The sequence below is a fragment of the Felis catus genome, chromosome D2 (genome assembly GCF_018350175.1).
Source record: "Felis catus isolate Fca126 chromosome D2, F.catus_Fca126_mat1.0, whole genome shotgun sequence".
NCBI lineage: Eukaryota > Metazoa > Chordata > Mammalia > Carnivora > Felidae > Felis > Felis catus.
Genome location: NC_058378.1, coordinates 42,870,389 through 42,898,283, shown reverse-complemented (window position 1 = coordinate 42,898,283; position 27,895 = coordinate 42,870,389). Strand labels below are relative to the sequence as shown.

Below are 27,895 nucleotides of genomic sequence, written 5' to 3'. Positions count from 1 at the left end.
TAAGACCTAAAGACACCTGCAAATTGAAAATGAAGGGATGGAGAACCATCTATCATACTAATAGACATCAAAAGAAAGCCAGAGTAGCCATATTTGTCAGACAAACTAGACTTTAAAACAAAGACTATAACGAGAGATGAAGAAGGGCACTACATCATAATTACGGGGTTATCCACCCAGAAGATATACCAATTGTAAATATTTATGCCCCCAACTTGGAAGCATCCAAATATATAAATCAATTAATAACAAACATAAACTCATTGATAATAATACATTAATAATAGGAGACTTTAATACCCCATTTACAACAATGGACAGATCATCTAAACAGAAAATTCACAAGGAAACAATGGCTTTGAATGACACACTGGACCAAATGGACTTAACAGATATATTCAGAACATTCTGTCCTAACACAGCAGAATACACATTCTTTCCGAATGCACACGGAACATTCTCCAGAACAGATCACATACTGGGCCACAATTCAGCCCTCAACAGGTACAAAAAGATCAAGATCATACCATGCATATTTTGAGATCAACACACTATTAAACTTGAAGTCAAGCAAAAGAAAAAAATTGTAAAGCCCTCAAATACATGGAGGTTAAAAAACATCCTACTAAAGAATGGGTTAACCAGGAAATTAAAGAAATAAAAAAATACATGGAAGCAAATGAAAATGAAAACATGACAGTCCAAACTCTTTGGGGTGCAGCAAAGGCAGTCCTAAGAGAAAAGTATATTGCAATTCAGGCCTATCTCAAGAAGAAAGAAAGGTCCCAAATACACAGTCTAATCTTACACCTAAAGGAGCTAGAAAAGGAACATCAAATAAAGCCTAAAGCCAGCAGAAGAAGAGAAATAATAAAGATTAAAACAGAAATTAACTTTATAGAAACAAACAAAAACAAACTAACAAACAAAACAGAGTAGAGCAGATCAATGAAACTAAGAGCTGGTTCTTTGCAAGAATAAACAAAATTGATAAACTCCTAGCCAGACTTATCAAAAAGAAAAAAGAAAGGACCCAAGTAGATAAAATCAGGAATAAAAGAGGAGAGATCACAATCAATACCACAGAAATACAAACACTATTAAAAGATACTATGAAAAATTATATGCCAACAAACTGGGTAACCTGGAAGAAATGGACAAATTCCTAGAAACTCACAAACTACCAAAACTGAAACAGGAAGAAAGAAAATTTGAACAGACCCATAACCAGCAAAGAAACTGAATCAGTCATCAAAAATCTCTCAACAAACAAGAATCTTAGGCCAGATGACTGGCTTCCCAGGGGAATTCTACAAGACATTTAAAGAAGAGTTAATACCGGGGCACCTGGGTGGCTCAGTCGGTTAAGCGTCCGACTTCGGCTCAGGTCATGATCTGACAGTTTGTGGGTTTGAGCCCTATGTCAGGCTCTGTGCTGACAGCCCACAGCCTGGATCCTGCTTCTGATTCTGTGTGTCTCTCTCTGCCCCTCCCCCCACTCTCACTCTGTCTCTCAACAGTACATTAAAAGAATTATTCACCATGATCAAGTGGGATTTATTCCTGGACCACAGGGCTGGTTCAATACTTGCAAATCAAGGGGGTATAGCTCAGTGGTAGAGCATTTGACTGCAGTATTTGGAAATCAAAAATATGATTCACCACATTAACAGAATGGTAAGAACCATATGATCCTGTCAATAGATGCAGAAAAAGCACTTGACAAAATATAGCATCCGTTCTTGATTAAAACCCTCAATAAAGTAGGGTCAGATGGAAAATACATCAACATCGTAAAGGCCATATACAAAAGACCCACAGCTAATATCATCTTCAATGGGGAAAAACTGAGAGCCTTTCCCTATGGTCAGGAACAAGACAAAGGATGCCCACTCTCACCATTACTATTTAATATAGTACTGGAAGTCTTAGACTCAGCAATCAGACAACAAAAAGAAATAAAGGGTAGGCTCAGTGGGTTAAACATCCGACTTCGGCTCAGGTAATGATCTTGCAGTTCATGGGTTCAAGCCCCACATCAGGCTCTATGCTGATAGCTCGGAGGCTGGAGCCTGCTTCCAATTCTGTGTCTCCCTCTCTCTCTGCCCCTCCCACACTCATGCTCTCTCTCTTTCAAAAATAAACATTAAAAAATAAATAAAGGGCATACAAACCAGCAAGGAAGAAGTCAAACTTTCATCATTTGCAAATGACCTGATACTATATGTAGAAAACCCAAGTTTCTACCAAAAAATTCATAATTAATACATGAATTCAGCAAAGTTGCAGCATATAAAATAAATGCGAAGAAATCTGTTGCATTTCTATACACCGATAACAAAGAAGCAGAAAAAGAAATCAAGGAATCAATCCCATGTACAATTGCACCAAACACAATTAAGATACCTAGGAATAAAGCTAACTAATGAGGTAAAAGATGTGTACTCTGAAAACTATAGAAGAGTTATAAAAGAAACTGAAGAGGACACAAAGAAATGGAAAAGCATTCTACACCCATGGATTGGAAGAACAAACATTGTTAAAATGTCTATACTACCCAAAGTAATCTACAGATTTAATGCAATTCCCATGAAAATACCACCAGCATTTTTTACAGAGCTACCTCAAACAATCCTAAAATTTGTACGGAACCACAAAAGACCCCAATCGCCAAAGCAATACTGAAAGAGAAAAACAAAACTGGAGGTCTCACAAGTCCAGATTTCAAGCTATATTACAAAGCTGTAGTCATTAAGACAGTATGGTACTGGCACAAAAACAGACATATAGATCAATGAAACAGAACAGAAAACTCAGAAATAGACCCACAACTATATGGGCAACTCATCTTCAACATACAGGAAAGAATATCCAATAGAAAAAAGTCTCTTCAACAAATGGTGTTGGGAAAACTGGACACTGACATGCAGAAAAATGACTAGACCACTTTCGAACACCATATACAAAAATAAATTCAAAATGGATTGAAGACCTAAACATGAAACAGGAAACCATCAAAATCCTAGTAGAGAACACAAGCAGCAACCTCTTTGACCTCGGCCAGAGCAACTCCTTACTAAACACATTGCCAAAGGCAAGGGAAAATGAAAGCAAACGTGAACTATTGGGCCTTCATCAAGATAAAAAGCTTCTGCACAGAAAAGGAAACAATCAACAAAATTAAAGGGTAGCCTACAGAATGGGAGAAGATATTTGCAAATGACAAATCTGATAAAGGGTTAGTATCCAAAATCCGTAAAGAACTTACAAATTCAACACTCAAAAAAACGCAAACAACCCAATTAAGAAATGGGCAAAAGACATTAATAGACATCCAAAGACATCCAGATGGCTAACAGACACATGAAAAGATGCTCAACAACTCATCATCAGGGAAATACAAATCAAAACCATGATGAGGGGTGCCTGGGTGGCTCAGTTAGTTGAGTGTCTGACTTCAGCTCAGGTCATGATCTCACGGTTCATGAGTTTGAGCCCTGCATCACGCTCTCTGCTGTCAGCTGCACAGTCCACTTCAGATCCTCTGTCCTCCTCTCTCTCTGCACATCCCCTCCTCACTCTCTCTCTCAAAAATAAATATTTAAAAATAAAATAAAATAAAGAAAAAAACATGATGAAATACCACCTTACACCAACTGAAATGGCTAAAATTAACAACACAAGAAACAATAGGTGTTGGTGAGGATATGGAGAAAGGTGAATCCCTTTGGCAAGCACTGGTGGTGGGAATGCAAAGTGGTATGGCCACTCTGGAGGAATAATACGGAGGTTCCTCAAAAAACTAAAAATAGAACTACCCTACAACCCACCAATTGCACTACTAGGTATTTACCCAAAGAATACAAAAATACAGATTCAAAGGGGCACATGCACCTCAATGTTTATAGCAGCATTATCAACAATAGCCAAACTATGGAGAGAGCCCAAATGTCCATCAACTGATGAATGGATAAAGAAGACATATACAATGGAATATTACTCAGCCATCAAAAAGAGTGAAATTCTGCCATTTGCAACAACATTCTGCCAGAATGTATTATGCTAAGCAAAATAAGTCAATTAGAGAAAGACAAATATCATATGATTTCACTCATATGTGGAATTTGAGAAACAAAACAGATGAGCATAAGGGAAGGCGTGGGGGAAGAGGAGAAAGGGAAACAAACCACAAGAGACACTTAATAGAGAACAAACTAAGAGCTGATGGAGGCCTGTGGGTGGGAGATGGGCTAGATGGGTGATGGGTATTAAAGAGGATGCTTGCGATGAGCACACGATGTTGCATGTAAGTGCTGACTCACTGAATTCTACTTCTGAAACCCATATTGCACTACATATTAACTAATTAAAATTTAAATTAAAAAGAAAAAAAGAGAGAAACTGACTCTTAATTATAGAGAACTGATGGTTACCAGAGGGGAGGTAGGTGGGGGGGATGGGTTAAATAGGTGACGGAGATTAAAGAGTGCCCTTGTCCTGATGAGTAGGTGGTGATATATGTAAGTGGTGAATCACTACACTGTACACCTGAAATTAATATAACACTGTATGTTAACTGGAATTAAAATAAAAACCTTATAAAGTTAAAAAAATAAAAACATAAAAAAAAGATAATAAATAAACAAGTAAATAAATTTTGCCTGTCATGGTTATTTATTATTAGAAGGAGTGTTGGCTAAAAATGACCCAGCTCATTAGAACAACAAACAGAGTCTCCTCTTACACCTTTTAAAAAACTGAAACCTTTCCACACAAACTTATTAGATACTCTCTCCACATGGAAAATACAAAAGGGACATTAAAAAAAATGAGATAAAAATAACTTCTTAGCAAAAAAATACTTTGAAGTGAAATTAGATGGAATAAATAAAAGTGCTAATAACTTCTATACCCTTGAAAATGCCACTCTGTCATACAGTATACTTCAATAAACCAGAGTTTTAGAATTGGGAAATCACAGCTCATATAGGAAACTGAGTCCAGAGAAGTTAAGACAATTGCCATTCACAGAGTTTGCTGGCTACAAAGCCAACTCTTCTGTCACAGGATGGGCCCAGCAATTCTTTCAGAATTCACTCAACAACCACTTACAACAAATAACTAGACACAAACAACAAGAAAAAAACCTACTCTCATTCTAAGTGTCCTCCTATCTCCTTAATGTTCACCTAATAAAACCTGATTTTCTTCACATATCAATTAGAACAATAATTTGCATCAATTTTTTTCTAGATTTACTTACCAATATCCAATGGTGTTGTTTTCAATTCTTTTAGGTTAACAAAAAATGATGTTTTTACAAGAAAAAAAAAGCCTTCCAAATACTAAATAAACATCCGTAAATTTGGACATTATTAAATAATTCAGTTCTAAAGACATTTTTCTGTAAAAATAAAGTATGAATTTTGAAGTTTGCTTTTAAATATGCTACCATCACATATTAAGTAAGCTTTTTCTCAAAACTAACTGTCTAAACGGTAGTTATAATTACAACTTAATTATTAGTTTTGATTAAAAATACTATTAAAATATTAGCCTATTTCAGGACAATAACATTATAGTATTGGGACAGAATATTCAAATATACCAGCAGTCCGCAGTACCTTCAAGAAATAATTTAGATAGCAAAGAACGCCCTGAACAATCCCTCAGTCATTCAGTACATCTCAGTCTCTAACCCAATTTGATATGTCATCGTGAAAAATTCAAATGTGTTTACATCTCAAGGAAACAAATTTTGCTCCATGGTTTAGCTTGAGCAATTTTAGCTGATGAGTTCAAATGGGTTAACAGTGAGGTAAGGCCACAAAACAAGTAATTCTAGACTACAATAAAAGAAAGACAGTATCTAAGTCAAGAAGAATTAATGCAGACTATTAAAGTCTCCCTTACCTCTCACTGGAATGATAACAGTCTTAAGCATTACATTTACCCCTTATCAAACTAGCTATAAGCTACTCAGTTGGCTATAATAACTAGATACAATTTAACATTCTACTTTGTTAATTATTTTACAAGCATTTCTCACATTTCTATAGAAATGTTACATTTATTATTTTGATGGCTACAATATATTACATTGAGTTAATACGCTTAAATCATTTAACCACAAATTACGAGACCAAAGATCATGAACATCTTTATTCTTCAATATACCACGTTAAGAGTTACCCTGACAAAATGGATTTTTACAGAGAGGGTAAGGGTGAAGAACCATATTACATAATGAAAAGTAAAGCATTTACAAATGTTTTAGCCTAACCAACAGAATATATGATTATTACTGTCAAATAGTTTAAGGTGTCAGAGAGGGGCAGAACGAGGATCAAAGGGCAAAAATAACAGAAAGACAGTTTTCAGCTCAAAGTAAAGAACATCTTTCAAACTATCAGAATTACTGAACAAGGTAATGGACTACCACATAAAACACTAAGCAGTGCATCTGAAATCATTCAAAAACAAGTTGAATAATACTTGCCAGAGAGTGCAGACTTACACTGGATGAGCAATAGGAGTACATAACCTCTTTGTTTCCTTTCACTAAGCATGTTTAAATATTTAATCTCCTGCCATGTTCCCAGAAATGCACTAGGTGCTAAGTATACAAAAGTTGACAAAACAGACATGGCCCCTATGGTTTCTGCAATTACAGTCTAGTAACAACAAACAACAAAACAGGCAAACAAGTAACTACAAATCAAAGTCCTGTGAAGGAAAACAACAAAAACAGAAGACTGGGCACCAAGGTAAGCATCTCAGAGGAAGAATATTTAAGTTATAACCTAAAGAAAGAAGATCTATTTAGACAAAAAGTGCTCTGGCACAATGGAAAGCCACGGAAGGTTGTGAGGAAAATGACATGATCTGATTTTCATTCCTAAAAAATCATTCTGGCTGCTTTGTGGAGAATGAATTGGAAGGGAGAAAACACAAAAGCAGGGAAATTAGTTAAGAAGGTAGGTAGGAAGGAGCCCCGTTGAGAAATGATGACACACTGGGCAGGGTGAAGTAGATGGATAGAAAGGAGGAGGAGAGTTCAAGATGTAGGCAGGGGGAAACAGGAGCTATAGCACTTGGGTGACAGATTAAATGCAAGGAATGAGGAAAAAGGGAAAGACAGAAATCAAGGATGACTCTCAGTTTTCCAGCCTGAACAACTAATCAAATGGTGCCACCATTTTCTGAAATGGAAAAACTGGGGGAGAGACGGATTTGGAGTAAAAGGGAAATTAAACTTTAAGTTTCTATGATTTTCTTTAGATCCTTAAAGAAAAAAATTTCTACCAAAAATCACTCATTCTCCATTCTCTGCTCTTTAATTTTTTTTTCAACGTTTTTTATTTATTTTTGGGACAGAGAGAGACAGAGCATGAACGGGGGAGGGGCAGAGAGAGAGGGAGACACAGAATCGGAAACAGGCTCCAGGCTCTGAGCCATCAGCCCAGAGCCTGATGCGGGGCTCGAACTCACGAACTGCGAGATCGTGACCTGGCTGAAGTCGGACGCTCAACCGACTGGGCCACCCAGGCGCCCCTCCATTCTCTGCTCTTTAAAAAGCAGTTTGTGTAAGGGGAGAAATACTATAAAGGAGACTTGGCCAATGAAAAAAAAAATTGGAATACAAATGGAAGATTATTTATCAATGTTAAATTTAGTGAAGTCCATAATTGTACAGTGGTTAGTTTTTTTTTTGTTTTGTTTTGTTTTGTTTTTTGTTTTTTTTTTTAAGCCCTATTCTTAGGAAATACATGTGGATGTACTCAGGGGAAAGTGTCATGACATATGCAACTTATTCTCAAATGCTTGGTGTGTGCAGTGTGTGTGTGTACAAGAGACCATATATATGTACACAGAGGTATATGTACATATGTATATATGCAAGAGAAGAAATAATAAATAGCACAAAATTTTGATAATAGGTGAATCTGGATAAAGATTATTTGGATATTCTTTGTACTATTCTCATTCTTGCAAACTTCCTGTGAGTATGAAACTATTTCCAAATTAAAAAAATGTAAGCAGTCAATACTATACTTATCTTATTCATGCTAAAGAATTCTAGTTCTTTTCAACCTATTTTATATATATTTCCCCCAAAACCAGCCATCTAGACTTTTCTATTACCAAGAATAGTGTCCCCATCAGGGAGACAAGAAGCATACACAACAGCTCCACAAGGAGAGAGCATGACAAGAAGTGAGGGCTATAACAACAGTGAGGGCTATAACAACAGGCTTACTGCAATTTGCCATCTCCCATGACCTACAATGTCTATATCTCTCTGGAATGTACTAGTTCCTATGACCTGATCTGTATCAGGCTGCTAGATGACAGCTCTTTAGTTTTGTATTTCTATTCTCATGTAATATATAGCAATAAAGCTCACCATAGAATCAGCATGTTCATTGTGACACCTGCCTTGGTTAAGTGCTCCTCCTGTATGCTCCCATACATCTCTGGGTATAGCAATTATCACATCATTTTTAAGACCATATCCACACATATTCTACTTTAATGTGCAGAAAAAACACTCAATGAAAGCTACTAAGTGAAGAAATGAAAGTTACTGAAAAATCTAAATATGTATAACTGCAGTTTTACTAGAAGGTATTTTCTTTCTTTGCCTTGGACACAGCAGCGTGTAGAAAGAGTCTTACTCTAATTCCACAGCAAAGGAGACATAATATCTGGGTATTGCTGATAAAAAACTGAAAATGCCTACTCCTGAAACCAATACTACACTGTATGTTAACTAACTTGAATTAAAAAAAATAAATTTATAAAAGAAATAAAAATAAAAAAATAAAATTGGCATCACACTTAAAAAAAAAAAAGAACTGAAAATGCCAATAACAGTACGCACAATCCCCAAATCTTGTCTACTTCAATAACACAATTATAATTTCATAAAATATGATTAACAAAAGGAAAAAGGTATTGTAGGCTGAGGCCTAAGTATCAACCACACCTTAAAATCAAAGTACATTTATATTTTAGCTATACTCGCTACTGGTCAATCAATGCAGGAACACTTCACTGACAACAAAATACACGTCATAATATTCTAGACAGAACTTTGTTCTCTATTATCATAATCTTTAAGTAAAATTATGTAAGGTAAGAATATTCAACTTAATAAACAAATTGAAAACTAATCATTTTACTGTAAAAGGCAGTTTTTCAAATGCTACAATTAATAAACCTGCCAAAGAATATATGATTAAATGATAATATACATAAAGTGTTCCAAAAACAAAATCATAAAGCAGATATGCATCTTTTAGCAAAATGACTGTATGTTAACATTTCTCTTTTTTTTTTTTTCCAGTTTACTTTTTTGAGAGACACAGAAAGAGAGAACCAGCAGAGGAGGGGCAGAGAGACAGAGGGACAGAGGATCCGAATCAGGTTCCATGTTGACAGCAGACAGCCCAATGTGAGGCTCAAACTCACAAACTGTGAGATCATGACCTGAGCTGAAATTGGACGCTTAACCCACTGAGCCACCCAGGCACCCGGACTGTATGTTAACATTTTAAAATGTCCCAATTATCAAATGCTAAAATACCATTATGAACTCAGCTTGTGAGTTCAAGCTCCGTGTCAGGCTCTGCGCTGATAGCTCCTTTCTCTCTGCCCCTCCCTTGCTTGTGCTCCCTCTCAAAAATAAACAAACATTAAAAAAAAAAATACTTCTGAGCTTGTAAAATCAACAAAACTTAGGTGAGTCCTGGAGGGCTTGATCTTTTAGCACTTAGAGAAGAACTCAGAGATTCAAATCCAAATACAATTTAAACTGTCAGTTTGGGGGGGGGGGGGGAGGGTGGGTAATGGGTATTGAGGAGGGCACCTTTTGGGATGAACACTGGGTGTTGTATGGAAACCAATTTGACAATAAACTTCATATATTGGAAAAAAAAAAAAAACTGTCAGTTTGTCTTTCTAGTCCCTTAGGAATTAGCTCTTCCTGTTTCAAGCCTGGTACCGTTTAGGTCTATTTGTGGTTGTGTCATGTCTCTCCTGCACTCATGAGAGCTTCCTGATACTTGGCACATTATCCCTATGTGCTGCCCAAAGTCACTGCTCTGGACTCATCTAGAGATGCCCAAATGCTCCAGTCCAATGTGAAGAATGGTAGGCAGCCCAGCTCAGCCATTAGACCCTTGGCAATGGTGAATATGTGCCTCTAATCATCCTCTTCTGCCCTCTCCCATTAACGAATGAGAGAATACAATATATCCTACTCAGCTGAGTACTCTGTCTACATCCTTGCTATTTTCCTAGTTCCCTTTAGATTTTCCCAACTCATAGAATATAATGCACATCAATTTTTGATAATTCTCAAAGCCATCCTGTCTTCTCCAACACCACATTTCTTAATCTAGATTCTTACCATCGCTAGCCAGTATTCTACTAGCATAAGTTTCCTTAATTCCCTACCTTCAGCTTTTTCCCTTTAATGCATCCTTTATACTTTTCCCAGACTTAATATTCAAAATTATAAATCTGATTATGTCACTCTTCAGTTTAAAATCCTTCAAGGGCACCTGCCTGCCTCAGTCAAAGGAGAATGTGACTCCTGATCTTGGAGAGTCATGGGTTCAAGCCCCATGTTGGGTATAGAGTTTACTTAAATAAACTTAAAAAATTTTAAAAAAATAAAATCTTTCAATGGCTCTCCAAAGAACAAATGCCATAAAACAGTACTAACAACAGTAGCTGGTACCTACTGAGAACTTGTGTACCAGGTATTTATTTGCATTACCTCATTTAAATCCTACAACAATCCTAAATTAGATATCTTTTATTCTTTTTCTAATGTTTATTTATTTGTTTATTTTTTAAGAAAGACAGAGCATGGGTGGGAGGGGCAGAAAGAGAGGAAGACACAGACTCTGAAGCAGGCTCCAGGCTCCGAGCTGCCAGCACAGAGCCTGAGGTGGGGCTCGAACTCACAAACTGGGAGATCATGACCTGAGCCAAAGTTGGACACTCAACCGACTGAGCCACCGAGATGCCCCAGATATCTTTATTATTCTCATTCTGCATATTTAAGGAGATTGAAACTTGGAGAGGGGCACCTGGGTGGCTCAGCTGGTGAAGCATCCGACTCTTGATTTCGGCTCCGGTAATCATCACGGTCTTGGGATTGAACCTTGTGTTGGACTCCACGACCAGCATTAAAAAACAAACAACAACAACAAAAACCAACTTGGAGACATCACATAATCTGTCCATAGATACACAGATAGTAAGCAAGTGTTTCTTTGCAGCTGCTCTCTCCTACCACTACCCAACAAACCCTGCCTTCCACTCACACCAAACCACCCAAGGATCCATTCCCATACTATGATCTTTCAGGACTCCTTACCAGAGTACACACTACTCCCTCAGCTCAAAATACCACTCTGGTCTACTTTGGGGACTCTCTATGAAGCCTTTTTCCTTTTTTCCTCCAGAGAGGAACTCCTAGGCAGAACATTATAAGCCAAAATGATACACACCCCATGTTCAACTTCAAAACGCTACAATACAGAATGCTCAAATACATTTTCCAAGGTAATTTCCAAGTGAGAATCTAGTACCAGCCTCATAAACCTTAAATTTATGGAAAATTAACAAAAATCAACAATACAGCAACAGCAAAAGCCAAAAAAATGTACACAACAATCTTGCAAAATATTCACAATATGTACATATTCAATTATTCTGAAATATATGCTAACTAATTCAGTATATAAGCCACTCAAGTTTTAAAGTAATTTCTTCTGTTAATTTGACTTTTTAAAATGTTACAAGCAAGACAAATTCTATCTAAAATCAAAGAAAGAAAACCAAGAAAAAATAAAAAAACTGAAGAGCTCTTCTTTGACTATACCTGAATTCAGAAAATAATGCTTCAATACGAAAGGACTTGTGCTTATGAAACATATTAGATGATACAGAGGTGGTGACCATGGTACCACCTCTGTAGCATCAGCACATTAGGCCAGTATCTGCCAGAACATGCAATAATGCTATCAGGAGTCTCACCTGATTATGAACTGATGGTTAAAAACATCTCTTCAAAGTACTATTCAAATCTATTAGCTTACAATTCCCACACTGAAGCTCTCAGTTTTGTCTACCCATAGTCTGAAGCTCCTTCTGTAGTTATCTGCTCTTTAACTGGCATTTGGACACAAAGCACCTAGTGTTACTTTCAAATTTATAATCTCTTCTAGTTCATTAAGAAAATATCCTAAAAGATCATTTCTGGCACTTATCCCAGCAGCAAGACCTCTGCTTCCCTCTATCTTTTCTTGCTTTCCCTTTTATCTTTAGAAATAACATTCTTAATCCTTAAGAAAATTTATTTTACAAAGCATAAATTATATCTTAACAATATCATCTTATAGAAATACTTAGGAAATTGACCTTTAATGGATACACAAAGATTAGTCCATGGTTCGGGTGCTATTCTAGAGTGGCAGACCTAAAACTATTTTGCCATTGGCATTCCTACAGGATACAACCAACATGAATTTCCTATACAATGTTCAGGATTGAGCAGAAGACTTATTTTAAAGGGGCTTTTACGGTGGTTACCAAGGATATCAGAACCTGGCCCAAGGAAACAGTAAAGGGAATGGAGAGGGAAAAGCTCCAACAGCAGGACTTGCCAGCTAATGGAAAATAAGGGATGGAAGAACAAAAGTCAGGATGATTCGCAGGTTTATAATATGAGTAACTGAGTGACTGGCAGCATCATTAACCAAGATAGGAAAATGAGGTGAACACAAGGTTCTGGAGAAAAACATGTACTTAATTTTTGATGTTGTAACTTTCAGGTTTTCTGCTAGACAATCAGGTGGACATTTTCAGTAGCAAACCTAAGGACTGGAGTGTTCAAGAGAAAAACAGGGCTGGGGAAATGAACACAAAAGAGATAATGAAAAATGACATGTGTTCCAAGAAAGCACAACAGAATAAAGAAAAAAGAGGTCAGATTGAAACCCTGGGAAATGAACATTTAGGGATAGGAGTCAGGAGAGACAGCTGAGAAAGAATAGGTTAAGAAAAACAGAAAAGAGTGGTGTCATGAAGGCAAAGGATGAGAGGGTGTTATAAATATGGGCATGATCATCAAAAAGGTTCACACTAGACTTAACAAGTGGGAACTACATCCAAGAACAGATACAATTTCAGTAAGTAGAGGAACCAAGAGTAAAAACACTGTTTTTACAGTGGTGGAATGGCTCAAACAAGCAAGGCAAAAAAGGAAAAGTATGAACTGTGTTTGGAACAGAATGTAGAGTTTTGCAATAATGAACAGTTCATGTAGCACAAGAGAAGAAAGGAAGTCTGGTCCAAACGCTTGGCATTCCAGATTGCATTCTATTTTGGATTTTATTCCATGAACAGGAAAAAGAAAGACTGGTACTTTTTTTCTTCTTTCAAAGACAATGAATCGAATCTGCTGGCAGTATTCATGATGAACTGGAATGACAAGAGAGTTAAGGCAAGACAGCTACTAAATAGTCTAAAATTATCTAGGGCCTGAAAGAGGTTAGTAGTAGCCAAAGTAAGAATTAAGGAGTACATGAAAGACAGAACTCCCAAGGTGTCCTAGATATTCCACTATTACTATACTCATCATATATCACAATAATTCATGGACTGAGGCCTTACCTTATTCAGCCTCTCATCACTAGTACTAACAAATCAGGTACATGGGAAGTGACCAAAAAAATGTTTGTTGAATTATAATAAAACTCAGTAATGATAAGATACAAAAGTGAGACTTAAGGATACTAGAGAGAAACCAAAGATGGTGCTACAGAAAATACTAACATAGAAGTCAAAATCTGGCTAGAGAATGAGTTTAAGATACATTTAGGGTAGGGGCACCTGGGTGGTTCAGTTAGTTAAGCATCCACCTCTTGATTTCAGCTCAGGTCATGATCTCAGTTTACGGGTTCGCCCCTCATTGGGCTCTGCACTGATCGTGCGGAGCCTGCTTGGGATTGGGTCTCTCCTTCTCTCTGCCCCTCCTCTACTTGTTCTCTCTCTCTCTCTCTCTCTGAAAATAAATAAATATTAAAATTTTTAGTTAAAATTTTTTTTTAAAAGTAGGTCAATGGTTTAAAAAGTGTATGCCTGTGTGGCTGAGTTAGTTAAGTGCCCAACTTTGCCTCAGGTCATGATCTCACAGTTTGTGGGTTCAAGCCCCGCATTGGGCTCTGTGCTAGCAGTGCGGACCCTGCTTTGGAGTCTCTCTCTCTCCCTCTCTCTGCCCCTCCCCCACTTGTGCACGCACATGCCCTCTCTCTCAAAAATACATAAATAAACTTAAAAAAAAGGTGGGTCAATGTTGAATAATCATTTGCTTTACTCAAACATTCATTCAACAAAAACTTCTTGAGTGACTATAAGTTTAATGGTGAGGCAAGGGAGACCAGCCATGAAAGCAAATAGAGGAAAATACAGCAAATACTAAAACAAAATAACTGCAAAATGTTACAGGAACACAGGTAACAGAGAATATAATGAAGGTGGGTTAGAAGAGACATGATGAAAATATGCCTAGAAGTTTTCCTAGAAGAGGAGACTTTTATTTGGGTTTCTAAAAAGATGAAGTGATTTAACAAGGTAGCTAAGTAGTTACATGGCATTCTGGGGGGGGGGGGGGGGGGAATATTATGTGCAAAAGCACAGAGATGTCAAAGAGTTTCTCATATTCATGGAACCATGATAAAAGATGAAGACCACAACACATGGAGGACTTTCTTCTGTACACTGACAGCAAATTTGACCATTATCCTGTGGTAAGAAATATCAGATGTGCATTAGAACCTAGCAAGGAGCACTCCAAATCCCCTAAAGCAGAATGAAGGTACAGGCAGGAGGTGGGCAAGAAGCAAAAGAAGCAAAAAAAAAAAAAAAGGTGTCTAACTTCCATAGACAACAGAAAGCCACAGAAGATTTTTAAAGCAACAATAAAACATGATCAGATCTGTGTTTCAGAAACTCAAAAGTCAGTAGTATGGATAAGCGGCTAATGGAAGAAAATCTGGAGGAAGACCAATGAAGAAGATTTAAAAGCAACTGCAGTAATGCTTCAGCACTAAATATTGACAACTACTTACTCAAACATAAATGAACCACAAAAAGAGGCACATAAAATAATGTAACTGTAATATGGGCTTCCAACCTAAGTTTCTAAACTCATCTCAAACATCAACTCAATAATCAGAAGCAATTACAGTAAAAGTGCAGTCAGGTACATTAGAAACAAAGGAAAAAGAATGGCCATCAAATCTTTCCCTTAAAAGTACTTAAGAAAATTTTTTTAATTAATTTTTTCCCTTTTTTAAAAAGGTATTTCACAGTAAAACTACTATAACAGAGATTACCAAACCAAAATTTAGAACCACAGGGCAAGCACTGTGCAAAACTGCTGAGGACAATAAACAGGAAGAAGTTACCAAACAAAAAAAGGCTAGCAAAAAAAATAATAAAAAATAAAAAAAGACCATTTAACCCATTTCCTAATAACCCATTAAAAATTTTGTTACATATAAAAACTGCAGTTTTGAACTGATAAAAAATTCAACAAATTGGAGGTATGGGGATGTTCTTTAACACCTCTCCCCACTAGCCACTGTCTTAATTTGAAAGAAATAGGTTAATACATAAGGACATATATATGATAATGATAGACTCTGGGTTCACAGATTAGGATTGAATTAATTTATTTTTCAAAGAAATCGCTCCTTTAATTCTTCTCTATTAGGTCATTCCATAAGCTATAAATATTTTTGTATTTATACAAATATACTAGAAAAGCACTCATCTTTTAAGGAAATAACAATTCCTTGACTCCACATCCCCTCTAGTTATCACCCTGTTTTTTCCTCATCTTCAATTTACAGCAAACTCCTTGAAACCAACTCCCTTCCTACAGTTCTCTCTTAAACTCACTCCAATAAAGTTTTCATGACCACCAAGAACTTGTTACAGTCACCAATGATTTTCATATTGCTAAATCTAACAGTGACATCCTTGTCCTGGATCTAATAAGATCTGCCATAGCTGTTCACTTCCTCCCTCCTTAAAACATTTACTTGGCTTCAGGAATACCATTCACTCTTAATTCCCCTCCTTCCTCATGGAATGCTTCTTAGTTTCCTTTGCTAGCTCTGGCTGTTCTTCTCTCTCTCTCTCTTTCTGAGTCAACATTACAGGACCCTAAAGCAAAATCTTTGGGCTTCTTCTACAGCCACACTCTCTCCCTAGATTATCTTAATCAGTTCTCAGGGTATTAAATACTATCTCCATGTCCATGACTTAAAATTTTTATCTCCAGGGGCTCCTGGGTGGCTCAGTCGGTTAAGAGTCCGACTCTTGATTTTGGCTCAGGTCATGGTCTTGTGGTTCACAGGTTCAAGCCCCACATCGGGCTCTGCATTGACAGTGTGGGGCCTGCTTGGGATTCTCTTTCTCCCTCTCTCTCTGCCCCTCTCTGCCTCCCACCCTCCTTCCCTCCCTCCCTCCCTCCCTCCCTCTCTAAATAAATAAATAAATAAATAAATAAATAAATAAATAAATAAATATTTGTTATCTCCAGCCCAGACTTCTGCCCTGAACTGCAGACTCATGTATACCTTGTCTGGACAGTATCTCCACTTGGATTGCTAACTTAACATAACCAAAATTAAACTATTTCCCATCTGCTTCTCCTGAAGTCTTCACCATCTTGGCAAATGGCAGCTCCATTTTTTCCAGTTAGTCAGGAAAAAAACAATGAACAGACACATCCAATCCACCATCAAATTCTGTTGGCTTTGATTTCAAAATGTATACAGACTGTAAGCACTTCTCTCAATTCCTGCCTAAAATCGCTATCATCTCCCACTCTGGATTGCTGCTGGAGCCTCATTATACCCACCCTCAGACATTCTCTACATAACTGTTGAGAGGTCTATTTAAAACAAGTCAAAACTCTTTAAATGCTTCCCACCTTCAGAGTAAAAGCCAAAGTCCTACTGGCCTACAAGGCCATATATCATCTATCATGCACACCTCTCCCAGCACCCTCTATGGCCCCCCACCTCATCTTTCACCAGTCATTCCCCCCAATGCCTCCGCTGATCTACTTGCCACTCCTCAAACAAGACAAGCATGCTTCAGACATGAGACATCTGCACTTGCTTCATCTTCCTCAACTACTCTCTCCCCTAATAGCTGCACAGTTAGATCATCACAATCTCACTTCTTCCATGTTTCTGCTCAAATGCCATTCATCACTGCAGCCTTCTCTAACCATCTTACATAAAATAGCAGCATCCTGGGGCGCCTTGATGGCTCAGTCGGTTAAGCTTCCCACTCTTGATTTCAGCTTAGGTCATGATCTCAGTTTGTGGGATCGAGCCCCATGTCAGGCTCTGTGCTAACAGTATGGAGCTTGCTTGGGATTCTCTCTCCCCATCTCCCCTGCTCACCTCCCCCTCAAATAAATAAACATTAAAAAAATTTTTAATTAAAAAAAAAAAACAGCAGCATCCTCCTTACATGGTCTCTCTGCCTTATTCTGCTTTGCTTTTCTCCACAGTAGTATAATAGCTGACATATTACACATACACTTGTTTGTTTTCTGTATCTTGTCATTAGAATGAAAGTTGCACAAGGGCAGAAAAGGCGTTTTCTTCACTGCACTATTATTAGCAAGTGCTCAGTGGGTATTTCTTGAATGGATGGATGGCATGAATCAGGAAAATCTAGACTGGTCTCAAAGATTGGGTTGAGCAAATTTACACTGTGGAACTTCTCAAGTCTTGGAAAAATGTTGACTGCAAAAGTGACTATGAAATGAAGAAAATAAACCCTAGAAAAAATTTTAAAATAAGAATAAAAGGAAGAATAAGGAAAAAAAATGGCCATCTCTGCCTCCCCACTCTCTGTAAAGAAATATTACCAGGCTATGTTTCCTATAACCTGGCCTATCAACTCAGATCAAAGTATCACCAGACCCATCCTACACTTAAACAGCTGTTACGAATAGTTCCTGCTTTTCTAAACTATGGTTGTCAGAGAAAAGTATAACTGCCAACCATAACACTGTCTGCCAAGACATAATGGTCAGTGAAAGCTCTCAAATTTCCCCAAAGCACTCAGACTGCAACCAAATATCATTAATATGATGACAACAACAATTCAAAGTACCTTCTGGTGTCTGCCTATCTTAGTTGTTCCTAGTGTATTCACTAGGGGGTCAGTCATCAAAGACTGTGTTATCTTGATATGGTGGGGAGAAGGGTATGGGGGAGGAAGGAAGGGGGGAAGGGAGAGAAAGAAACAGAGAGAAAAGGAGGAGAGGGAGAGAGAGAGAGGGAATGAATGAGAATTAATTCAAAGAAACATGACCTACACTTATTTTTTGTATTTTATAGAGATGTAGATTGCCAGGGAATAAAAAGCACCTACTAAGCTACAAAGGTATCACCATTACAGAAGGACCAAAACCCTGAGACATCCAGCATTCCTTAGCTAAAGAGCTGTTTTGCATTTCCCATCCCCACACACAGAACTGAAGATATAGGGCAGGAGGCCATGCCAAATTGGACAGTTGGGAACAGTGATTGTGGAGAGGAGGGCAGTAACAACTGAAGTAAGGCAGGGAAGAGAAAAGTAATTAGCCATTTTTTTTCTCTTTTCCCCTTCCCATCATACTTACCAAGTATAAAAACCAGCCAGATGAAAACTGGGAAGAAAAAAGCAGCAAGTTAAGAATAAGGATGCTTTGAAACAAATAATAGCAGAAGAAATCAAGTACAAATTCCTTTCCTAAGTGACTCTTTGAAAACCAATCATATAAAATGTTAGGAAATGACCAAGGAAATTTAAAACAAGCCCCCACACCTTAGATAACTATAAAACAGTACAAAGAGAACAAAGATTATTAATTATTTGGAATGATGATCCTGGAGCATTTTTAAGATCAACAATCCTCAAAGATGGTCCAATGATCAAACTGATCAACATGGAAAAGTAAACAGGTGAAAAACTTCAGCTTTCATGAATCCAGTCTTTAAGAATCCTCTGGCTTCTCTGGGGTGCCTGGGTGGCTCAGTTGGTTGGGCGATCGACTTTGGCTCAGGTCATGATCTCGCAGTGAGTTGAGCCCCGTGTCAGCTCTGTGCTGACAGCTCAGAGCCTGGAGCCTACTTCAGATTCTGTGTCTCCCCCTCTCTCTACCCCTGCTCATGCTCTGTGTCTGTCTGTCTATCAATAACATACAAACGTTAAAAAAATTTTTTTAATAAAAATAAAAAAAATAATAATCCTCTGGCTTCTCGAGGGGAAAGTAGGCAATGGGTATTGAGGAGGGCCCTTGTTAGGATGAGCACTGGGTGTTGTATGGGAACCAATTTATAAGAAAGAAAAGAAAAGAAAAGAAAAGAAAAGAAAAGAAAAGAAAAGAAAAGAAAAGAAAAGAAAAGAAAAGAAAAGAAAAGAAAAGAAAAGAAAAGAAAAGAAAAGAAAAGAAAAGAAAAGAAAATCCTCTGGCTTCTCAATGGTTTCAAATCTCAAAACAACCAATCAGAAGTCTTGAAAGTCAGAGGAGTAACTCTGGGGGCATGCAAAAAAAGCAATCAACTCAGCAGAGAAGAACTGAAATGTCACATATTATACCTAACATATTGATTTGTCAATCGACTTAAAAAGAAAGGAGGGTTCGGATTGGTTGCTCTCAATAGGCTGAGTCATGTCCCAGCATCAGCACCAGTAGCAGGCAGATGTTAGAAGCTAAAAGAAGCAGGAGACCATAGGATACTCTGAGAAAGTGTGGAAGGAAAAAGTGGGTAGCAAAGTAAAGACAACTTAGCTCTATATAACCGCTGGTCATCAGCATATCACAGTAGGACACAACAACCAGAATTGTTTGTAGCCTGAAGTGGCACTTTGTATTTACTTTTGTGCTCATACTTCCCTCTCCGTAAGACTCCTCCCCCATCTGGCACTGATGGGTCTCCCTGCTCCTCCCTGGCAGATGTCACTTTCTAGAGCTCCTCTTCCTCCATCCATTCTTTGATTTAGGTGATTTGGTGTTTCCTACCCCCACTTCAGTCTCCTGCCCTCTTCCTGTATTAGTTCATCCTGTATTAGTTCATGCCTTCTACTCAGTCCCTGTCCTTGAAAAGCACACAATCCAGTGGGGGAGGTAGATGTGTTACTAGATTAGATGCAAATACATCACAGTTAATGCCATAAAAGAAATATGACAAAGTGTTTGAAGCACATATTCATCTGTCATTACCCTACTGCATATCTTCCAAATCAACACTCCAGCTTCCTACTCTCTTGTAAATCAGTTACTAAGTCCTGTATCTTTCCATAAAATCCCCTGATCTCCAAATCCACTTTGCAGTTCAGGCTTTATTTCTCATATGACCTATTGCAACCACTTCCTATCAGAAACACAATTCAGTATATTTCCATACCGCCACATCAGCCAACTCCCTAAAAGACAAACCCTATCATCCCCTTACTTTGAAACATCTAATATCATTCCAATGCCTACGAGATAAAGTTCGAATCCTTAGCACAAAAAATAAGATAATACACTTCTCAAACACACCCTTTTAAAAGTAGACAGACTAGGGCGCCTGGGTGGCGCAGTCGGTTAAGCGTCCGACTTCAGCCAGGTCACGATCTCGCGGTCCGTGAGTTCGAGCCCCGCGTCGGGCTCTGGGCTGATGGCCCAGAGCCTGGAGCCTGTTTCCGATTCTGTGTCTCCCTCTCTCTCTGCCCCTCCCCCGTTCATGCTCTGTCTCTCTCTGTCTCAAAAATAAATAAACATTTAAAAAAATAAATAAATAAATAAATAAAAGTAGACAGACTAAGCTCCAGTTCCACTGCTTACTAGTTGTGTTACCTTTGGCAGGTCACTTTACCTCTCTAAGCTTCCTCATTTGCAAAGTGAGGATATGAAGAACCTACCTCTTTTTTTTTTTTTTTTCCAACGTTTATTTATTTTTGGGACAGAGAGAGACAGAGCATGAACGGGGGAGGGGCAGAGAGAGAGGGAGACACAGAATCGGAAACAGGCTCCAGGCTCTGAGCCATCAGCCCAGACCTGACGTGGGGCTCGAACTCACGGACCGCGAGATCGTGACCTGGCTGAAGTCGGACGCTTAACCGACTGCGCCACCCAGGCGCCCCTGAAGAACCTACCTCTTAAAGTTGTTACGGGAATCAAGAAAGCAACTCCAAGCCAAGTACCACAACAGTAGCCAGCATTCAACCAATGTTAACTATTACCCTGGGATATCTCATCTATCTAGCATGTCTCACTCCCCAAAGGACGCAGATAACCAAAGTTTTACTCTCATATATTTTACAACGATTAACAAACAGTAAGAGTTAAATCAGAAATGACCTTCTGGTTAACCATGACCTAACAGAAACTTCATTTAACCAAAATACGCTTTCCTAAAATTTTTGCTTTGTCAAAATTTACTATAACTTATTTAGAAACAAGTACCCATTTACAAAAAACAAAACAAAATAAAACACTAGCTTTGTTTTGTTTCCTATTCAAGTTCAGGAAGAAAAAAAAAGCTGCAACTTACCAATAGAAACTCACTTAGAGATTTTTAAGAATGTGATTCTCTATAGTATTAAACCACATAAACTAAATTCAATCTCAACTGCATATATAATTTTCTAAAGATATACACATGTAACAAAACAAACTCAAGAAGCTTAAGAAAATACAAGTGTGCATCAGATGATGGGGTGACATTCATTCTCAGACTTCACAATCAAAAGATGAAATCACGAAAATTTTTTGTAAGTCAGTGATTTTTAATAATTTTCAAAACTGCTGGGACGCCTGGGTGGCTCAGTCGGTTGGGCATACGATTTCGGCTCAGGTCATGATCTTGCGATTTGTGAGTTTGAGCCCCACGTCGGGCTCTGTGCTGACAGCTCAGAGCCTGGAGCCTGCTTTGGATTCTGTGTCTCCCCCTCTCTCTGCCCCTCCCATGCTCTTGCTCTCTCTATAATAAATAAATGTTAAAAAAATTTTTTTTAAATAATAATAATTTTAAAAACTGCCAAATTCACAATAACAAAACAGATCAGAAACATTTTAGGAGATTCATATTTATGATGTTAAGTGATAATGAAAATCGGTAAAAAGATTCCAATAAACTTATGGGCAAAGGACAAACAATTCATACACTTGATCTTAGCCAAAAGGCCGAGAAGCGATTCAAACAATTCATACAAAGGAGAAAGTAAAACCAGAAAAATACTGCATTTGTTTTTCTATTGTGAATAGTTATGTTAGGCAGTAGACAGATGTTAAGCAGTAGTTTTACACCTATTTAAAAAAAAAAAAAAACTTTTAAAACAAAAACCTATAAAAGTATGACAAAACTGGTCAACTAAACAGCAAGAGGCAATGTAAATCAATTTAAAAAAAGAAGAAACCTTTCACGGCACTTGGGTGGCTCAGTCTCTTAAGCATCTGACTTCGGCTCAGGTCATTATCTCAGTGTTTGTGAGTTCGAGTCCCATGTTGGGCTCCATGTTGATAGTGCTTCATGCTGACAGTGTAGGGCCTGCTTGGGATTCTCTCTCTCCCTCTCTCTGCCTCTCCCCATCTTCTCTCTTTCTTTCTTTCTCTCTCAAAATAAATAAACTTTTAAAAAGTAAAAATAATAAATAAATAAATCTTTCAGAAATAAATTCGGCAATATTTTCCAAAAGTGACAAAAACTTTCAGACCCTCTGACCCTGTAATTCCCCCTCCTGGGTCTTTAGCCTAAAGGAAAGAAGCAAAACATAGCACAGCTATATGATAACTGTTTTACTTGCAAAGCAAAAAATAACTTGGATGTCTAACTAGTATAAATAAGTAACTCAATTCACTGCAACATTGTAAAATTTAAATGTGCAAAAATTACAGCAAAAATAAAACATTAAATATGAAAGCAATATTAAACATTACTCTTTGATTATAGTATAAAATCACATATATACGGTGAAAAATAAAAAATAAACATTTATTTTTTTTATTTCTTTCATCATTAAGTTGTTTGTAAAATAAAAATCCTATTGGAATTGATCAGGCCCACTACAGTAAGTACACATTTCAGAAGCATAAAACCACAAGCATCGATTTTTTTCCCAAAAAACCTATCACATAGACGAGTAATCAGATAGGCTCTTCTCACATACAGACTAGCCACACATGTAATTTTAGCCATGCTATTAGCCATCTGTAACCTTATTATATTAAAATCTCATTTTACCATCAAAATGTAACTGTATGAGGGATCTCCATATGGTGAGCAGAAGCCACTTGTTATGGGGCATCTGGAGAGAGAGCCCCAAGCACTGAGGTTAAAAACTATCCAGCCAAGCAGAGTAGTGAAGGTTAGGGTTCTCCTCTATCCCCAAATGAATTATCATGTTTCTCACCACTCAAGGGCTCTAAGTTTCTAAGAGTGGCAGCTAAGCATTCAAGGAGGGAGAAAATATAAGCCGATTTGTTCTCCTGAAAAATTGGCAGCTTCCTCATTTTCCCCCTAAAGCACCATGAAGGAATGAAAAATACACAAGCATGAGGTCTGAGGATGTGGGGTCCCAGTGACTCTAAACAACCTAAATAAGACACTTGCCCTTTCGAGCATCAGTTGTTTAATGGGTAAAATTTTTTAAGCTGAACCGAATAATTCGTTAATTCTTTCAAGTTCAACATTCTATTAATAGACCCCCTTTACTAATACCTGTCTATGCCTCTCAAAACCTTCCACTCAAAACTGTAGAACAATTACTAAGACTTAAAATTAGGAAACTGAGAGCAAAGGTAAAATACACAAATAGTCAAAAGGCTTGAATTGTATCCCAGCTCTGTCTCTTTCTACCTGCAAGACCTGGGGCAAATCACTCTGCCTCAAAATAAACTCTTAAAATCAAAGAAGCAGGAATCCTTACTGGCCATGCCTTTTTTAGTCTTGCATTATAAAATGTATTGGTTTTTTGCTGTCATCACTAGGATTTCATTCCCAATCAGCAACAATTTTGACTGTCTTCATGGAAATTTAAAGGTACCTTATGCATTCATCTCTTCCATGTTTTCCGATATTTGAAAGAGATCATTCACAAAGTCTGCCTATCTTAAACTTACATTTAAGATCAAGAGCATTCCTCAAAAATGTAATCAATAAATAGTTTTTGAGTACCTGTGCCACATAACAGTAAATGTTAGCATTGAAGGAACCCAAAGGTCTGATGGAGACAGACATAAAAACAAATCATTACTAACTGACAAATGCTAAACGAAGAATGCATGATGTAGTACTGGATCAGTCAAGACAAGGGGGATAAGATTTCTGGACCATTTTCAGAGGTGATGTTTTCGGTAGATCTTGAAGAGCAAATTGTTTACTAAGTAGAGAAGAAGTCTCAATAGAGAGAACAGTGTAAAACCACAAAGGAAGATGTCATCTTCAGAGAACTCTTAAGTAGTGTCTGTATGGAGAGGAGAGCAAAATGGCAGAAATGAAATTAGAAACGTTCACAAGTTATCAGAAATCTCAAAGGACTTTGACTTTTATCAAATACAGATTATGTACAGTCACTGACGGACTTTTACACGGGGAATCAAAGTCCCCTTCTATTTAGCATACAAAGGAGTTGAGTTGGCAACAAACAAAAAAATGCAGGTCTCGATATGGAAATACAGAATAAATGGTTGTTGTTTTAAATGAAGAGCGCCTGCTCTCAGGATGGCTTCTAGAGGTTTCTTACCATGAAGTTTCTTCACACGGAAGTAAAAGAATATGAATTATGGCTAAAAGGTTCTTAAGAAAGTGTGTGTGTTTTGCCTAAAGAGAATACTAAAGAAAATAACCAAATAACACTAAAGAGCTTTAATAAATCTCAAGAGGCAAACCGTAATAATGTCTGAGAAGACTAAGTACAGGCAAAACATTCAAGAATGTTTAAATCTTTACCTTATACTGATTGCAGATAAAACCAAGTTTTGTGCAGGAGGAGGGTATCTTAAATTCCTTTTGGTTAAAGAGCTGTCCCCACCAAAATCTTTAGTCTACAAGAGGATTTTTGTGTGTGTGTGTGACTGGCAAAATTAGTTCCATTATATTTTAATTCTCAGGAGAAAAAGAGAAAAGGAATGCTTTTTCAAATGGCTATTCTGAAAGGACTGAAGCTCAATTCAGCTCACCAATGAGAGTGAAATATCCACATTTCAATCTGTGACCACGAAGAGTCCCTGCATCAGTAATTGCCACACGGCTAAGGCCTAGTGCTGGAACAGCAAGCCTAATTGGCTGGGTAGCCTACAAAGATGAATTTGCAATTATTGAAATTCAAACTCAAGCTTAGCCACTAACGACTACCTCAAAGGAGTCATTCTTCCTTTTACTTTGATTTAAAAAAAAAAAAAAGGTACATAAAAGACATATACATATATATGTATATGTATGTATGTATAAAAACAGCAGATGTCAAAAGGAGAGAGAAGCAGCATCTGAACCCATGGCAATGGTGTGGTCCATCAAAGTTTGATCTAAGGATGTGTTTTAAGGTGTGTCTTTGTTTTGGCCCAGCAATTAAAAAAACAAACAACAACAACAACAAAAAAACCCCAACAGTCATTCGGGGCACCCGGGTACTTTCCCCCTGTCAACCCTCGCAAGCATCCTGGCTCTGAAATCACTGGGTAACTTGGCCTCGCCCTGATTTCTCCTAAGAGAAAGGCGCACCCCCAGCGCCTGAGGCCCCGTGCCCGCCTGTCACAGCCCGCGGGGTGGGGGGCGTCCGGCCTCTACCCTCCACGCTCGCCCCTCCTCAGGCGGCTTGCGGGGAACTCGAAACGATGCTGGGAGGGCGGGAGGCCTGAGAGTGTCACAGCCTCACCCTAGGTGCCTGGGCCCGAGACTCGCCGCGCCCCCCGCCCAGGGCTGTCGCGGACGCCCGCCCCGCCCCGACTCCGGTCCCGGCTCCCGCCCGACCCCGACTCTCACCGTGCGGAGGTCACGCTGCCTCCCCGGCCGCGGCCCGGCTGCGGGTCGCCCAGTGACCTACGGGCCCAAGGACCGCAGGTGAGGCGAGGGACCGCCCGTCACATCCCCGCCGGCCCCGCAGCCAAACCTGCAGCAGCCAGCATCGCGTCCGCGGCCTGAGGGAGCGCCTGACTCGAGAGACACCGCGCCCCCTCCCTTGGCCGGCACCCGCCTGGACTCCGCCCTCCAGGGCCCGCGCACCGCGCGCGCGCAGCCCCGCCCCCCGGGACCCGCGTGCGCAGGCGCGAGCCTCACGGGGCCAGGCCCCGCCTTCAGATCCGCCCCCGCCGCCAGACTCCGGCCTCAGCCCACCCCTAGCCCCGCCTCCACCCCGCGCCAGAAATCCCCAGGCTCCGCCTTCACTTCGGGACCGCCCCTCTCCACTGACCTTGCTTCTCTGCACCCTGACTCAGGTGTCCGCTAGACTGAACCCGTGATGCCAGCCCTGCAGCTGACCGCTTTAGCCGGGGCCTCGGACTAACATTTGCTGCTTGACCGCGGTCAGACCTGTCAACTCCGCCTCCTGACCATGAGAAGTTAGTAGTCTGAGCTTTGGGACTGACATGGGCTCCGCTCCCACCTTTCAGCAGTGTGGACGCTTCCAGCATTTGTGTCCATCCCGATTCCCTGCCCTCCCATGCTCTGGCGCATGCCTGAACCATACACCCAACCCACCACACCAAAACAGGGGATCTTGCTGAGGCTGAGCGGAAGGAAGGGGCAACCCCAAGTGCTGAGATTTGCGGCACCTCCATGGCGCAATCTGGGTTCCTTTTGCCAGGAACCGCCTCAGAATTCCCATCACCCACAGGCCTGTTCCTTTCCTTTCTTTCTCAGCAGCTGGGCCTGCCTTGAATATCCTGGAGGTCTCCGAGGTCTGGCTAAGTGTTAAAGTCCTGCAAGCTGCACATATGTGACAAATAGACTAGCAGCTCACTGAAATCCTTGTGGGCCAACACTTACCAACAGCTCGACTGCAATAAATAACATTTAAGGAGAATTCTAATGTTAAGGGATATATATTTATAGTTTTTCCCTAACTATGTATATTGTATTTTAAAAGCAATCAATAAAGTATCTTAAAGTTCTGTAACTCCTTTCATCTCTACTTTTTCTCATGGTCAGAACTGTCCAACATTTTAATTAGCTCTGGATTTTTTTCCTCCAGACTTAGACATTATCATTAGTTTTATACAGTAAACATTTTTTTATAATTACATGTTTACCATTTTTCTTTCTTATTATTTATTGCATTTCATATTTGCTTGGGGATTATACTCCATTTTCTGGAGGTACATCCTTTAGAAGCTATTTTAGTGAAGTCTGCTAATGGTAAATTCTATTAATTTTTTTAGTATGAAACATTGCATTTTATTCTTGAATTAACATGAAGCTAGGGGTAAAATTTAGTATGAGAATCCCCTTCTCCCTTAAATGTTTGATGTTCTACTGTATTCTAACTTTTGCTGTTGCTGCTGATAATTTTTGTATTGATTTCTTGTTATTTTGGGTAAAGTATACACTCTGGATGTTTTAAGATAACTTTGATTTTAACATTCTGTAGTTGTATTATTATGTGGCTTACAATGGATTTCATTTTATCTATATTGTGCAGGGTCGCCTGAGTGGCTCAGTCAGTTAAGCATCCAGCTCTTGATTTCAGCTCAGGTCATGATCTCACACTTGGTGAGATCGAGCCTCACCTCAGGCCCTGTGCTGACAGTGCAGAGCCTGCTTGAGATTCTCTCTCCCTCTTTCTTCTCTTCCCCACTCGTGCTCTCTCTCTCAAAATA

General features: G+C 38.8%; 1 protein-coding gene and 1 long non-coding RNA gene across 8 annotated transcripts in view; one reads left to right on the top strand and one right to left on the bottom strand.

Moving 5' to 3' along the window:
- CCSER2 (coiled-coil serine rich protein 2) overlaps positions 1-26,306 on the bottom strand; it is a 196,434-nt gene extending 170,128 nt beyond the window's left edge. For 3 of the 7 annotated variants that reach the window (XM_045040228.1, XM_045040227.1, XM_045040229.1), the window contains exon 1: positions 26,064-26,301. The gene's annotated coding sequence lies outside the window, so the exon portion shown is untranslated. Of the gene's footprint in view, positions 1-26,063 lie in introns of all 7 variants that reach the window. The other 4 variants (XM_045040231.1, XM_045040230.1, XM_003994128.6 and 1 more) reach the window with 4 other exon arrangements.
- Positions 26,307-26,444: 138 nt separating this feature from the next.
- LOC109492541 lies at positions 26,445-27,196 on the top strand. Its single transcript, XR_002146445.2, has 2 exons — positions 26,445-26,638; positions 26,940-27,196. It is a non-coding gene; the product is annotated as an uncharacterized LOC109492541 (long non-coding RNA).
- Positions 27,197-27,895: the final 699 nt, after the last annotated feature.